This window comes from Panthera onca, chromosome C2 (genome assembly GCF_046562875.1).
Source record: "Panthera onca isolate mPanOnc1 chromosome C2, mPanOnc1 haplotype 2, whole genome shotgun sequence".
NCBI lineage: Eukaryota > Metazoa > Chordata > Mammalia > Carnivora > Felidae > Panthera > Panthera onca.
In genome coordinates this window covers 77798071-77803526 of record NC_138347.1, presented here as the reverse complement: position 1 = coordinate 77803526, position 5456 = coordinate 77798071, and positions in this window count along the sequence as shown.

Below are 5456 nucleotides of genomic sequence, written 5' to 3'. Positions count from 1 at the left end.
AGGACACAGCCTGACAGTTTGTGAGAGCATGTCCTGCAATCCCCTAACAGTCTTACCCAATATGGATGAAGGATACACTGAACATTCACCATTCACAGAGTCTTTGGGATTTTTTTTAATGCTTATTATTTATTTTGAGAGAGAGAGACAGAGAGAGACAGAGACAGAGACAGAGACAGAATCCAAAGCAGCTTCAGGCTCTGAGCTGTTAGCACAGAGCCCAATGCGGGGCTTGAACTCATGACCTTTGAGATCACGACCTGAGCCAAAGTCAGATGCTTAACTGACTGAGCCACCCAGGTGCCCCAAAGTCTTTGTGATGTAAACAGAAGAGCTGAAACTAACTCCATGAGTGAATGTTTACATATGAGGAGAGAAAATAAGAATGAAGAGCAAAATGATGAGAGAAACTTAGTAATGGCAAATTGAATGTGCATGAATCATTTGAAAAAAGAGTTTCACGTGTGAGAAGCCTGATTCTGACGGACTCATTTAATACCAATTTAATACTGAACATAAGGATGTGGGTAAAGGGGTGTAGGCCATTCAAGAGAAAAGTTTCATGTTAGGATGGCTTTATGAGTTACGTGTTAACTCAAAGGGAGTAAAATGCTAACCTTTGATACCAGGTTTATTCTAGCATATTCACCCAAAGCACCCTTGAAGGCTGAATGGTACCGTAACATGATGAAAGTCTTGTTTTTCCAGGTGAAATAAATTACAGAATGAGTAATGCTGTAAGCATTGCTGCTGAATTGAGGTGTGATTTTTGATGAATGATTCACTGAGTCATCTCTGAGATTTGGCTTAAGTAAGACTCAAATTCTATGTAAAGTAAGACATAAATTAACAGCATAAAATTTCCAGGACCTCATGCTCTCCCATGTGTTTTCAAATTGGAGAGTCCAAGTATCCCATCATGAACTGATTCATGAACTCTCTACCAGTGGTAAGCCTTCCTCTATGTGAATATCTTCAATGTCAAGAAACCCACCAGACCAGACTGGAAATTGTTGGAAATTTCTCCCTTAACTGAGTACAATTCTGTTTTCCTATGCTTTCAAATATTTTTTTAGTCACATTCACCAAAGCCTCCCAGAAAGATCATCATTTCTTTCCTACATATCAATTCTCCTATTATTTAAAACCCACTATCATGTTTGTCTCCTTTATTTAGATTCAAATAACCTCTTGATCCCAACTTTCCCAGCCATACCTAATATGAGATGATCTCCTCATCTCATATATATAATATATGATATATATATTATTTTATATTATATTATATATAATATATTTTTATTTTATATATTTAATATATATATTAAATTTTTATATATATTAATATTATATATATATTTATTAAATATTATATATTTATATAAAATATATATTATATATAAATATATAAATATATTATAAATATATATATTTATATATATAAATGTTTTATATTTTATATAATTATATAAATTATATATTTATATAATATATAAAGATATATATTATATATATTATATATATATATATATAATATAATATGATCTCATTAACTTCACTACCTGGAAGCTTCTCCTCTAGATGGGTTCCATTTACATTAACCGGTGGTACTCAGAACTAAGCACAACCAGTCTAAGCATGGTCTAGCCAGGATGAACACTAGAGTTCCAGTCTAACATCACATAATTCTCTGTAATACGTTTTTCATTTGGAGGCATTTAGTCCCAGTTTCAACTGAAGTCATTAGACAAAAAATATCACATTCCACAATGGGATGAGAGACCCCAGGCAGAAATTGCAAAAGAGGTGTCTTAGAACCTGTTTTGCAACTCTTAGTGGCCAGCTATCTCAGCCCTGCACCACCCAGGATCCCGCCCCCATCGCCATATACTGTGAACTGCAACAAAGAAGATAAATATTAGAAGATTTTTTGGAGACAACTGGTAGTATGTGTTGGGTCTCACTTCCTTGTCATCATGGAGAAAGGAGAGAGTTCTCAAATCTCACTGTAAGTCTAGGGAAAGGGGTTCCAACTCATTTACTCTGAAATCGTAATTCATTGTTTATTATTTTCCAGGCACTGTATTAAGGCTTTTGAAAATGTTACTTACCTTTCATAGCCATCTTAGACAGATTTCATAATTCTCATTTTATTGAGCAAGCAATTAAGTGACCGGCCCAGGAGAGCACATGTGTTAAGTGGCTTAGCCTGAACTCAGGTTTGCCTGACTCTGAGGTCCAAGCTTTTAACCACAGATTTATTTTGCTATTAGTTATAGTCAGTATGGCCTCTGACAACAGCAACTGATTTTGTCATGTAAGTTTTTCCAATGAGCACTGGGCAATTAAAAATGAGTGAGAAGAGCATTCATGAGTTGTAGTATAAATCAGCTATTCCTTCTAAGGACGTGTATTCTTATAAAGAATATAGATAGAAGGGACAGTGTGTGACACTAAGAGAAACAACAGTTAACACACACACACAAAAAACACCTTACTGTTTTTCTCAAACGAAAGTGCTGAGCTGCTTCCACCTACAGGCCAAAGGGGTAACTGCAGTCTTCCCAGTTGTTCAATGAGCTCCTTCAGCATATATTTGGTAAGACCTACCGCATGCCAGGCGGAATTTTAAGCACTTGGGGTGCATTGGTGAACAAAACAAAGCTGTCTTTATGACACTTACGTGAGATAATGTATTTGAAAATATTTTGTAAACACTGCTGAGCCACATGCATGGTGACAATTGTCCTTTGTGTTTCTATTACATTGGGAAACTCTGCTTTTTTCCAACTAATATGCCTGGACATTATTCTGGGGAGTGGAACTATAACTTAAGGTTGTATTCAGAGTTACCTAAGTGGAGTTCTTCATTTCACACCATGAGCCTGGCTCTGGGTCATTGACTATAACTTCTCCAATACAGGAACCACATCTTCCATCTTCTATTTTTTCTGTGTCCCCAGAACCTCGCATAAAACTGGAGTCAGAGTAGGCTGCCCATAAATGTGGGCATGGAACAGAACTAAACTGTGAATGAGTTGATAAAGCTAGTTACCAGAGTCGACAGCACGGGCAGAAAGGAAAAGTGATTGTCTGTATGGACTTGTGAGTGATTTGTTCTCCTTCTACACTCTCCATCTTCACAGCTGCCTACACATTTCAATCTTCCTTAGAAATGCACACACATTCCATCATGAAGTCCTTCCTCCTCTGTTAGTTGGTATGGCTCTCCTTTCCTGGGTCCCCTTTCATATTATGGACTCACCCACAGAAATGAACATTTAAATCTGATTGCCTTGTGTTGTTCTCTACAAGTACTAAACTTTTGATACAGGAACAGTTCTATAGTTATAGGAATAGTACCTTCACCTTCAACGATATGCAATGTTTAGTACCACTTGAGGAATGAAAGTAATTTATAGTCTATACTTTTCTTATAGAAGAATCTCTGATTTCCCAAGATACACGTGTACATGTTTGTGTTTGCATGTAGAATGCATGCATGTGCTCAGCGTTTTCTCTCTTTCTTGATCTTCTCTGTTAAGCTCTTATATCTGGATCTGGGACCTGCTATTGGTTATCAATAGGGAAGTGTTTGTACCAAAGATGCAATTCTCACATCTCCCCTCCCATGGCTTTGTGGTCTATAATATATGACTATGAAAAATAGTATGCTGGTTTTAATTCTGATTTTCTTTTCTTCTCAGTCTCTCAAAGTGTGGTCATCTGTTTCAGAATCAGAATTTTAAACAAGACATTTGTAAAATCTGAACACGTGGCCTCCACTCCCAATTTCCTGAATTCAAATCTTTGAGGGTGGAGCTCCCACTTCTGCATTTGTAACAAGTGGCTTTGGAAATTCCAGTGTGCACTGAAGTTTTAGAACCATTGCCCTGGGTGCACTGTTAGCGGGAATAGTTCATTGTGAAAGGTCCCTAGGTGGAAAGCTAGCTGCTAAGTCCGGGATTTTTCCTGTAACGGGTTGTGTGCTTTTGGAATGGGTTTCCTCTCCCAGACCAATAGAGCATGAACGTTTTAGATTTTAGGGCACAGGGAAAGATTCAATTGTGACTCAGCAAAATAGTATGTATGCATTGTGGCTGCCTTACACCATAGATAATTCCATTCTTGAATGAACACTTCAAAAAAAAAGCATTATTTTTCCCAATTGTTAAGTAAAATAAGTCAGTAAAATTAGTAAAATTGAAAGCATCTCGAGTGCAACTTACAAACTAACAGTAACTACCTCTAACATATGTATCCTCGTTTATGGTGACAGTTAAGTTTATCTTCCACATAGGGTTTTACATAAACTTATGCATTTACTCTTAACTTTAAATTTACATTTTTATATATTTGAACACAAATGAATTAAAATGAGAAAATAACAAGTTTCAGTTATAAAAAGTTATTAGTTATTATTTTAATATATCCTTGAAAGATATTGTATCAATACTGATTTTAGCCTTTTACCCTAAATAGTATAACCCAATCATTTTTAAGTTGGAAAAAAGGTAATCCTTCCTTGAGCCATTCCTAAAATAACTATCTTAGTAGCTGAGTCTTCCCAAAGTAATGACCTATTTGTAATTCTTTTCCTGTTCCTCACCACCCTCTTCTTTTTCTATCTCACTCCTTTTGTATTCTCTCTCTTGGATTAAGAACCACGTAATATAGTTTTTATTATTACACTTAAGTGTTGTGTTTTAGTTTAGAGAAGTCTATCTGATTATGATAAAATGGGTGTGTGTATGCTCTTCTAGGTATTTTAAAAAGACTACTGGTTATGGAATATTTTTACCCAATAAAACTATCCATTCAGATAAAAGTAAAGCTCCAGTTGTATATGCTATATCAAAAACTTTTTTAAAATGTTTTTCCCTAACATAAACAGGTGTTTTTGTTCGTTCGTTTGCTTTTTTTTTGACATGCATTCAGTCAGGAATATATGGGAGAAAAGTAATCATATAAGGACTTCTTGGTCATGTTAATATTTGCCACTTAACTACTTTTGTTGGGACACTGTCCTAAATGATATACAGACACAATATCAGACAATTCTCACAAATGTCTCATGAAGATGGCATTAGTACCTCCAGTTTTCCAGAACCCACAGCCCAAGTGCCCTCCGCCTATAAGCTTCAGAGCAAGGATTTACACACAGAACTGACGATGAAACTGCACACGCCTTCTCACTCTGTGGTGCCAGAAGGTTAGGAACTGTGACTCCACCTGGGGCGAGGGTGCTGGAAACCCTTCAAGGAGCTGTTCTGCCCAACACTGTGGAATGCAAACTCCCTTGAGCAAACACTTGTTTAGCATAGTTTCACCAGTGGCCTGTCTGTCCAAGGTAGTCAACGAATATTAAAATAGTCCTCATAATAAAAGAGCACTCAGTCAACCGTGTAGCCTCCTTACTGAGGGGGAGGAGAATAGCTCACTTTCCCTGGAGGGCC